Source organism: Rhinoderma darwinii, chromosome 3 (genome assembly GCF_050947455.1).
Source record: "Rhinoderma darwinii isolate aRhiDar2 chromosome 3, aRhiDar2.hap1, whole genome shotgun sequence".
Classification (NCBI taxonomy): domain Eukaryota; kingdom Metazoa; phylum Chordata; class Amphibia; order Anura; family Rhinodermatidae; genus Rhinoderma; species Rhinoderma darwinii.
Window position 1 is genome coordinate 260,877,503 of NC_134689.1, and position 11,464 is coordinate 260,888,966.

General features: G+C 38.8%; 4 non-coding genes across 4 annotated transcripts; all 4 read left to right on the plus strand.

Moving 5' to 3' along the window:
• The first annotated feature begins 5,608 nt into the window (after positions 1-5,608).
• On the plus strand, positions 5,609-5,682 carry TRNAI-AAU (transfer RNA isoleucine (anticodon AAU)). The gene has a single exon. It is a non-coding gene; the product is annotated as a tRNA-Ile (tRNA).
• A 2,519-nt stretch (positions 5,683-8,201) lies between these two features.
• On the plus strand, positions 8,202-8,275 carry TRNAI-AAU (transfer RNA isoleucine (anticodon AAU)). The gene has a single exon. It is a non-coding gene; the product is annotated as a tRNA-Ile (tRNA).
• Positions 8,276-9,901: 1,626 nt separating this feature from the next.
• Positions 9,902-9,975, plus strand: TRNAI-AAU (transfer RNA isoleucine (anticodon AAU)). Its single transcript has one exon. It is a non-coding gene; the product is annotated as a tRNA-Ile (tRNA).
• An 819-nt stretch (positions 9,976-10,794) lies between these two features.
• TRNAI-AAU (transfer RNA isoleucine (anticodon AAU)) lies at positions 10,795-10,868 on the plus strand. The gene has a single exon. It is a non-coding gene; the product is annotated as a tRNA-Ile (tRNA).
• The last annotated feature ends 596 nt before the right edge of the window (positions 10,869-11,464 follow it).

Sequence of the window (11,464 nt, forward strand, 5' to 3'; positions counted from 1 at the left end):
GTAAAGAATGCCCATCTGTGATGAGGTCCTTTAATTACCTTGCTTTCCCTTCTTTGCACGCATTCTAGTTCAGCAATGTCCTTCTCATACACAGGTGCTCAAAACTGTACACAATATTCCATGTATGGTCTAACCGGTGATTTATAGAAATGCAGAGTTTGTTGCATGAAATCATCTTAGAGGTCCAATTTCAACCTTAACCCCTTAAGGACGCAGCCTAGTTTGGGCCTTAAGGCTCAGAGCCCATTTTTCAAATCTGACATATTTCACTTTATGTGGTAATAACGTCGGAATGCTTAAACCTACCCAAGCGATTCTGAGATTGTTTTCTCGTGACACATTGGGCTTCATGTTCGTGGTAAAATGTGGTCGATATATTCAGTGTTTATTGGTGAAAAATTGCAAAATGTAGAGAAAATTTTGAAAAAATTGCATTTTTCAGAATTTAAATGGATCTGCTTGTAAAACAGACGGTTATACCACCCAAAATAGTTACTAGTTCACATTTCCCATATGTCTACTTTAGATTGGCATCGTTTTTTGAACATTCTTTTATTTTTCTTGGACGTTACAAGGCTTAGAACATAAACAGCAATTTCTCATATTTTTAAGAAAATTTCAAAAGCCTTTTTTTTAAGGTACCTCTTAAGTTCTGAAGTGGCTTTGTGGGGCCTATGTATTAGAAACCCTGATAAAACACCCCATTTTAAAAACTAGACCCCTCAAAGTATTCAAAACAGCAGTTATAAAGTTTTTTAACCCTTCAGGCATTTCACAGGAATTAAAGCAAAGTGGAGGTGAAATTTGCAAATTTCATTTTTCTTGCTGAATTTCAATTTTATTCATTTTTTTTTCTGTAACACAGAAGGTTTTACCAGAGAAACACTACTAAATATGTATTGTCCAGATTCTGCAGTTTTTAGAAATGTCCCACATGTGGCCCTACTGCGCTCGTGGACTAAAACACAAGCCCTAGAAGCAAAGAAGCACCTAGTGCATTTTGAGGCCTCTTTTTTATTAGAATATATTTTAGGCAGCATGCCAGGTTTGAAGAGGTGTTGAGGTGCCAAAACAGTAGGAATCCCCCAATAGTGACCCCATTTTGGAAACTACACCCCTCAAGGAATTCATTTAGGGTTGTTGTTACCATTTTGACCGCACAGTTTTTTCACAGCACGTATTTGAATTGGGCTCTGAAATGAAAAAAATGTCATTTTTTCCAATAAAATGTCATTTGTGATCAAAATTTCTTATTTTCACAGGGAACAAAATACCCCATTTTGTTGCCCAATTTGTCCTTAGTGTGGCAATACCCCATTTGTGGTGATAAACTGCCGTTTGGGCCCATGGGAGGGCTCAGAAGGAAAGGAGCGCTATATGTTTGTTGGAGTCCAGATTTTGTTGGATTGGTTTTCGGGTGCCATGTCGCATTTGCAGAGCCTCAGTGGTATCAAAGCAATGGAAACCCACCAAAAGTGACCCCATTTTGGAAACTACACCCCTCAAGGAATTCATTTATGGTTGTTGTTAGCATTTTGACCACACAGTTTTTTCACAGCACCTATTTCAATTGGGCTGTGACATTAAAAAAAATGACATTTTTTCCAATAAGATGTAATTTTTTACCAAAATTTCTTATTTTCACAGGGAACAAAATACTCAATTTTGTTGCCCAATTTGTCCTGAGTGCATCAATACCCCATTTGTGGCAATAAACTGCCGTTTGGGCCCATGGGAGGCCTCAGAAGGGAAGGAGCGCTGTGTGTTCTTTGGAGTACAGATTTTGCTGGTTTGGTTTTCGGGTGCCATGTCGCATTTGCAGAGCCCCAGAGTTATCAAAGCAATGGAAACCCACCAGAAGTGACCCCATTTTGGAAACTACACCCCTCAAGGAATTCATTTATGGGTAATGTGACCATTTAGACTCCATAGTTTCTTCACAGAACTTATTTGAATTGGGCTGGGAATTCAAAAAATATATATTTTTTCCAATAATATGTCATTTTAGCTCAAAAATTCTTATTTTCACAAGAAATAAAATACTCCATTTTGTTGCCCAATTTATCCTGAGTGCGGCAATACCCCATTTGTGGTGATAAACTGCCGTTTGGGCCCATGGGAGGGCTCAGAAGGAAAGGAGCGCTGTGTGTTCTTTGGAGTACAGATTTTGCTGGATTGGTTTTCGGGTGCCATGTCGCATTTGCAGAGCCCCAGAGGTATCAAAGCAATAGAAACCAACCACAAATGACCCCATTTTGGAAACTACACCCCTCAAGGAATTCATTTATGGGTGTTGTGACCATTTTGACCCCATAGTTTTTTCACAGAACTTATTTGAATTGGGCTGGGAATGAAAACAAAATTATTTTTTTCAAATAATATGTAGTTTTGGCAGAAAATTTCTTATTTTCACAAGAAACAAAATACCCCATTCTGTTGCGCAATTTGTTCTGAGGGCCGCAATACCCCATTTGTTGTGATAAACTGCCGTTTGGGCCCATGGGAGGGCTCAGAAGGAAAGGACCACCATTTGGCCTACTGGGGATTTTCGAGTGCGAAGTCATGTATGCAGAAGCCCCTGAGGTACCAGTACAGTTGAAACCCGCAAGAAGTGACCCCGTTTTAAAAACTACACCCTTAAGGCATTCATATAGAGGTGTAGTGAGCATTTTGACCGGAGACATACACCTCATAAACTGTAATGTGGGTTCTCCCGGGTATGGGAATACCCTACATTTGGCTGTTATCAGCTGCCTGGACACACAGCAGGGCTCAGAGGGAAAAGACGAGGGGGGATAAGCTGTGTGGAGTGCATCAGGGTAAGTAAAATTGGGGTAAATTATAAACCAAGGGATGGATGATAAATTTTAAAACACTTTCATACAGAGCTCTGGTTATTCGGGACACGTGTCACATTTATATATTGCGTCATGCATTATCGCCCTCTTATAGCAGACTTTGCACCTCTTTTGACTTTTTCCCTTCTTGCCAGTTTGGGGAACTTCCCCTGGAAAGTGTTGCCGCCCTGGTACGATGCGTGTGGCCCCGCTTCCAGAAGTACTGGGTACCCCCCCTTCTTGGTCCCTAAAGATTAGGTTCTTGATAATCACCTCTTGAAATTCCAGGAAAGTTCTCGTCTGGCCTGCACATCGACGTAGCACGTACGCATTGTACAAAGCCATCTGTATGATGTGCCCGGCCTGCTTCTTATACCACACCGCATGGCGCTGTAGGGCTTCAGGGCTTGATCTTACAAGTCCATCCCTCCCATGTACCTATTGTAGTCCAGGATGCAGTCTGGTTTGGGGGTGGCCTTTCCTTCATATATCCTAAACCTGTAGGTATACCCTGATGCACTCTCACAGCTTATACATCTTCACGCCATACCTTGCCCTCTTACACGGCAGGTACTGGCGGAATTGAACCCTCCCTTTAAAATGTACCAGGGACTCATCAATAGAAATACACTTCTCGGGGTGTATGCTGGGGAAAACCGGGCACTGGAACGGTCTAATAGGGTCTCCGTTTATACAAACGGTCAAAACTGGGGTCATCTCGGGGTGGACACAGCTCATTATCAGTGTAATGTAAGAAGCAAAGTATTGCCTCATTTATTTATTTTTTTAGGTTCCAGTTCAGTTCTGAAGTTGCTTTGAGGGGCCCATATATTAGAAATCCCTATGAAATACCCCATTTTAGAAACTAGACCCCTCAAAGTATTCACAACAGCATATAGAAAGTTTATGAACCCTTTAGGTGTTTCACAAAAATTTAGAGCAAAGTAGAGGTGAAATTTAAATTTTTTTTTTGTCAGAAAATCCTCTTTATACCATTTTTTTTATAACACAAAAGGATTTATCAGAGAAACGCAAATTAATACGTATTGCCCAGATTCTGCAGTTTTGAGAAATATCCCACATGTGGCCCTCGGGCGGTAATGGACTGAAGCACCGGCCTCAGAAGCAAAGCAGCACCCAGTGGATTTTGAAGCCTCTTTTTTATTAGGCACCATGTCCGGTTTGAAGAGGTCTTGTGGTGCCAAAACATTGGGAACCCCCCAAAAGTGACCCCAATTTGGAAACTAGACCCCTTGAGGAATCCATTGTAGTTTTCTTGGGGTGCATGCGGCTTTTTGATCAGTTTTTATTCTATTTTTAGGTGGCGTGGTGACTAAAAAACAGCAATTGTACGATTGTTTTTTTTTTCGTTTTTTTTTACAGCGTTCACCGTGCGCTATAAATAAAATATTCACTTTATTCTGCGGGGCGATACGATTACGGCGATACCAGATGTTTATGGTTTTATTTTATGTCTTATGGCGTTTGCACAATAAAATACGTTTTGTAAACAATCATTCACTTTTTGTGTTCCTTATTCTAAGAGCCATAAAGTTTTTATTTTTCAATCAATAAAGCCGTGCGAGGACTTATTTTTTGCGTAACGAACTGTAGTTTCGATCAGTACCATTTTTAGGTACATGCGACTTTTTGATCTCTTTTTATTCAATTTTTTGGGAGGTGAAGTGACCAAACAATTGTGATTGTGGTACGGTTTATTATTATTTTATTTTACGGCGTTCACCGTGCGGGATAAATAATGAAATAATTTTGTAGTTCAGGCCGTTACGGACGCGGCGATACCAATTATGTATAGTTTATTTGTTTGTTTATATATTTTTATTAATAATAAAGGACTGATAAGGGAAAAGGGGGGATTTTTACTTTTATTACTTTTAAAACTTTTATTTTCTTATTTTTACACATCTTTTTTTAACTTTTTTTTCACTTTATTACTTTGTCCCACTAGGGGACATGAGGGCAGGAGGCCCTGATCGCTATTCTAATACACTGCACTACATGCGTAGTGCAGTGTATTAGAACTGTCAGCTACTCACTGACAGCAAGCATAGTGGGTCCGGACGTTGTCAGGACCCACTAGGCTTCCGTCTATGGCATAGCCGGACGCCATTGTTTGGTGTCCGGTTGCCATAGTCACCATCGCCGGCCGCTATCGCGTAGCAGGCCGGCGATGGCAGCTTAACCCATAAAAAGCCGCGATCTCTATAGAACGCGGCTTTTAAGGGGTTAATCAGCGGGGACACAGCGATCGGTCCCCGCTGTAGGAGCTGTGACAGCTGCTGAACAAGACAGCAGCGTCACAGCTCCTGTATGTGTCGGGAGGACGGCCGAAACGGCCGTTACTCCCGAGACGTACTATTACGGCATGGAGCGCTAACGATACAGCTGCCATGACGTAATAGTACGTCAAGGAGCGGGAAGGGGTTAAGGACAAAAATAATATCTTGATTTTGCCTCTTTGTATTCCGATAGTCATAACTTTATTATTTTTCCGTCCTCATAGTCATATAAGGGCTTGTTTTTAGCGAGACAAGTTCTTGTTTTTAATGGCAGCATTTAATGTACCATATAATGTACTGAAGAAAACTCTTTGTGGGGTGGAATGGAAAACACAAAAGCAATTTGTCCAATGCTTTTTGAGTAGTAAAAATTGGAAGTTTATTTTATTATTCAGGTTAATAGGATATCAATATGAATACACGTTTGCATGTATTTTCTACTGACGTGACGTGAATCTTTGGTGTAAAAGTGGCCGGTTAGCTCAGTTGGTTAGAGCGTGGTGCTAATAACGCCAAGGTCACGGGTTCGATCCCCGTACGGGCCATGGAAGCCCACTTTTGTTACAGAGTTGAATAGTTGATAATATTGAAAAAAGGTCCATCAAATTCAACCTATAAACCTGCCGTGTTGATCCAGAGGAAGGCAAAAACTGTCTTGGAGTGCATTCCAATCTTGTCATTAGGGGAAAAATTCCTCCCTTACTCCAAATATGGCTATTAGAATAAATTCCTGGATCAAAGTTCCATCTCCAGAATCTGGTACAAATATGATGAAATTTTATATTTTTCAAAAAAACACTTTTCAATGTGGCAGAGAGTTCAATCGTCGAACTGCTCTTACAGTAAAGAATCCCCGTCTGTGATGAGGTCCTTTAATTACCTTGCTTTCCCTTCTTTGCACGCATTCTAGTTCAGCAATGTCCTTCTCATACACAGGTGCTCAAAACTGTACACAATATTCCATGTATGGTCTAACCGGTGATTTATAGAAATGCAGAGTTTGTTGCATGAAATCATCTTAGAGGTCCAATTTCAACCTTAAGGACAAAAATAATATCTTGATTTTGCCTCTTTGTATTCTGATAGTCATAACTTTATTATTTTTCCGTCCTCATAGTCATATAAGGGCTTGTTTTTAGCGAGACAAGTTCTTGTTTTTAATGGCAGCATTTAATGTACCATATAATGTACTGAAAGAAAACTCTTTGTGGGGTGGAATGGAAAACACAAAAGCAATTTGTCCAATGCTTTTTGAGTAGTAAAAATTGCAAGTTTATTTTATTATTATTTTATTGGTTAGAGCGTGGTGCTAATAACGCCAAGGTCACGGGTTCGATCCCCGTATGGGCCATGGAAGCTCACTTTTGTTACAGAGTTGAATAGTTGATAATATTGAAAAAAGGTCCATCAAATTCAACCTATAAACCTGCCGTGTTGATCCAGAGGAAGGCAAAAACTGTCTTGGAGTGCATTCCAATGTTGTCATTAGGGGAAAAATTCCTCCCTTACTCCAAATATGGCTATTAGAATAAATTCCTGGATCAAAGTTCCATCTCCAGAATCTGGTACAAATATGATGAAATTTTATATTTTTCAAAAAAACACTTTTCAATGTGGCAGAGAGTTCAATCGTCGAACTGCTCTTACAGTAAAGAATCCCCGTCTGTGATGAGGTCCTTTAATTACCTTGCTTTCCCTTCTTTGCACGCATTCTAGTTCAGCAATGTCCTTCTCATACACAGGTGCTCAAAACTGTACACAATATTCCATGTATGGTCTAACCGGTGATTTATAGAAATGCAGAGTTTGTTGCATGAAATCATCTTAGAGGTCCAATTTCAACCTTAAGGACAAAAATAATATCTTGATTTTGCCTCTTTGTATTCCGATAGTCATAACTTTATTATTTTTCCGTCCTCATAGTCATATAAGGGCTTGTTTTTAGCGAGACAAGTTCTTGTTTTTAATGGCAGCATTTAATGTACCATATAATGTACTGAAAGAAAACTCTTTGTGGGGTGGAATGGAAAACACGAAAGCAATTTGTCCAATGCTTTTTGAGTAGTAAAAATTGCAAGTTTATTTTATTATTCAGGTTAATAGGATATCAATATGAATACACGTTTGCATGTATTTTCTACTGACGTGACGTGAATCTTTGGTGTAAAAGTTGCCGGTTAGCTCAGTTGGTTAGAGCGTGGTGCTAATAATGCCAAGGTCACGGGTTCGATCCCCGTACGGGCCCTGGAAGCTCACTTTTGTTACAGAGTTGAATAGTTGATAATATTGAAAAAAGGTCCATCAAATTCAACCTATAAACCTGCCGTGTTGATCCAGAGGAAGGCAAAAACTGTCTTGGAGTGCATTCCAATGTTGTCATTAGGGGAAAAATTCCTCCCTTACTCCAAATATGGCTATTAGAATAAATTCCTGGATCAAAGTTCCATCTCCAGAATCTGGTACAAATATGATGAAATTTTATATTTTTCAAAAAAACACTTTTCAATGTGGCAGAGAGTTCAATCGTCGAACTGCTCTTACAGTAAAGAATGCCCGTCTGTGATGAGGTCCTTTAATTACCTTGCTTTCCCTTCTTTGCACGCATTCTAGTTCAGCAATGTCCTTCTCATACACAGGTGCTCAAAACTGTACACAATATTCCATGTATGGTCTAACCGGTGATTTATAGAAATGCAGAGTTTGTTGCATGAAATCATCTTAGAGGTCCAATTTCAACCTTAAGGACAAAAATAATATCTTGATTTTGCCTCTTTGTATTCCGATAGTCATAACTTTATTATTTTTCCGTCCTCATAGTCATATAAGGGCTTGTTTTTAGCGAGACAAGTTCTTGTTTTTAATGGCAGCATTTAATGTACCATATAATGTACTGAAGAAAACTCTTTGTGGGGTGGAATGGAAAACACAAAAGCAATTTGTCCAATGCTTTTTGAGTAGTAAAAATTGGAAGTTTATTTTATTATTCAGGTTAATAGGATATCAATATGAATACACGTTTGCATGTATTTTCTACTGACGTGACGTGAATCTTTGGTGTAAAAGTGGCCGGTTAGCTCAGTTGGTTAGAGCGTGGTGCTAATAACGCCAAGGTCACGGGTTCGATCCCCGTACGGGCCATGGAAGCCCACTTTTGTTACAGAGTTGAATAGTTGATAATATTGAAAAAAGGTCCATCAAATTCAACCTATAAACCTGCCGTGTTGATCCAGAGGAAGGCAAAAACTGTCTTGGAGTGCATTCCAATCTTGTCATTAGGGGAAAAAATCCTCCCTTACTCCAAATATGGCTATTAGAATAAATTCCTGGATCAAAGTTCCATCTCCAGAATCTGGTACAAATATGATGAAATTTTATATTTTTCAAAAAAACACTTTTCAATGTGGCAGAGAGTTCAATCGTCGAACTGCTCTTACAGTAAAGAATCCCCGTCTGTGATGAGGTCCTTTAATTACCTTGCTTTCCCTTCTTTGCACGCATTCTAGTTCAGCAATGTCCTTCTCATACACAGGTGCTCAAAACTGTACACAATATTCCATGTATGGTCTAACCGGTGATTTATAGAAATGCAGAGTTTGTTGCATGAAATCATCTTAGAGGTCCAATTTCAACCTTAAGGACAAAAATAATATCTTGATTTTGCCTCTTTGTATTCTGATAGTCATAACTTTATTATTTTTCCGTCCTCATAGTCATATAAGGGCTTGTTTTTAGCGAGACAAGTTCTTGTTTTTAATGGCAGCATTTAATGTACCATATAATGTACTGAAAGAAAACTCTTTGTGGGGTGGAATGGAAAACACAAAAGCAATTTGTCCAATGCTTTTTGAGTAGTAAAAATTGCAAGTTTATTTTATTATTATTTTATTGGTTAGAGCGTGGTGCTAATAACGCCAAGGTCACGGGTTCGATCCCCGTATGGGCCATGGAAGCTCACTTTTGTTACAGAGTTGAATAGTTGATAATATTGAAAAAAGGTCCATCAAATTCAACCTATAAACCTGCCGTGTTGATCCAGAGGAAGGCAAAAACTGTCTTGGAGTGCATTCCAATGTTGTCATTAGGGGAAAAATTCCTCCCTTACTCCAAATATGGCTATTAGAATAAATTCCTGGATCAAAGTTCCATCTCCAGAATCTGGTACAAATATGATGAAATTTTATATTTTTCAAAAAAACACTTTTCAATGTGGCAGAGAGTTCAATCGTCGAACTGCTCTTACAGTAAAGAATCCCCGTCTGTGATGAGGTCCTTTAATTACCTTGCTTTCCCTTCTTTGCACGCATTCTAGTTCAGCAATGTCCTTCTCATACACAGGTGCTCAAAACTGTACACAATATTCCATGTATGGTCTAACCGGTGATTTATAGAAATGCAGAGTTTGTTGCATGAAATCATGTTAGAGGTCCAATTTCAACCTTAAGGACAAAAATAATATCTTGATTTTGCCTCTTTGTATTCCGATAGTCATAACTTTATTATTTTTCCGTCCTCATAGTCATATAAGGGCTTGTTTTTAGCGAGACAAGTTCTTGTTTTTAATGGCAGCATTTAATGTACCATATAATGTACTGAAAGAAAACTCTTTGTGGGGTGGAATGGAAAACACAAAAGCAATTTGTCCAATGCTTTTTGAGTAGTAAAAATTGCAAGTTTATTTTATTATTCAGGTTAATAGGATATCAATATGAATACACGTTTGCATGTATTTTCTACTGACGTGACGTGAATCTTTGGTGTAAAAGTGGCCGGTTAGCTCAGTTGGTTAGAGCGTGGTGCTAATAACGCCAAGGTCACGGGTTCGATCCCCGTATGGGCCATGGAAGCTCACTTTTGTTACAGAGTTGAATAGTTGATAATATTGAAAAAAGGTCCATCAAATTCAACCTATAAACCTGCCGTGTTGATCCAGAGGAAGGCAAAAACTGTCTTGGAGTGCATTCCAATGTTGTCATTAGGGGAAAAATTCCTCCCTTACTCCAAATATGGCTATTAGAATAAATTCCTGGATCAAATTTCCATCTCCAGAATCTGGTACAAATATGATGAAATTTTATATTTTTCAAAAACACACTTTTCAATGTGGCAGAGAGTTCAATCGTCGAACTGCTCTTACAGTAAAGAATCCCCGTCTGTGATGAGGTCCTTTAATTACCTTGCTTTCCCTTCTTTGCACGCATTCTAGTTCAGCAATGTCCTTCTCATACACAGGTGCTCAAAACTGTACACAATATTCCATGTATGGTCTAACCGGTGATTTATAGAAATGCAGAGTTTGTTGCATGAAATCATCTTAGAGGTCCAATTTCAACCTTAAGGACAAAAATAATATCTTGATTTTGCCTCTTTGTATTCCGATAGTCATAACTTTATTATTTTTCCGTCCTTATAGTCATATAAGGGCTTGTTTTTAGCGAGACAAGTTCTTGTTTTTAATGGCAGCATTTAATGTACCATATAATGTACTGAAGAAAACTCTTTGTGGGGTGGAATGGAAAACACAAAAGCAATTTGTCCAATGCTTTTTGAGTAGTAAAAATTGCAAGTTTATTTTATTATTCAGGTTAATAGGATATCAATATGAATACACGTTTGCATGTATTTTCTACTGACGTGACGTGAATCTTTGGTGTAAAAGTGGCTGGTTAGCTCAGTTGGTTAGAGCGTGGTGCTAATAACGCCAAGGTCACGGGTTCGATCCCCATACCGGCCATGGAAGCTCACTTTCGTTACAGAGTTGAATAGTTGATACTATTGAAAAAAGGTCCATCATATTCAACCTATAAACCTGCCGTGTTGATCCAGAGGAAGGCAAAAACTGTCTTGGAGTGCATTCCAATGTTGTCATTAGGGGAAAAATTCCTCCCTTACTCCAAATATGGCTATTAGAATAAATTCCTGGATCAAAGTTCCATCTCCAGAATCTGGTACAAATATGATGAAATTTTATATTTTTCCAAAAAACACTTTTCAATGTGGCAGAGAGTTCAATCGTCGAACTGCTCTTACAGTAAAGAATCCCCGTCTGTGATGAGGTCCTTTAATTACCTTGCTTTCCCTTCTTTGCACGCATTCTAGTTCAGCAATGTCCTTCTCATACACAGGTGCTCAAAACTGTACACAATATTCCATGTATGGTCTAACCGGTGATTTATAGAAATGCAGAGTTTGTTGCATGAAATCATCTTAGAGGTCCAATTTCAACCTTAAGGACAAAAATAATATCTTGATTTTCCTCTTTGTATTCCGATAGTCATAACTTTATTATTTTTCCGTCCTCATAGTCATATAAGGGCTTGTTTTTAGCGA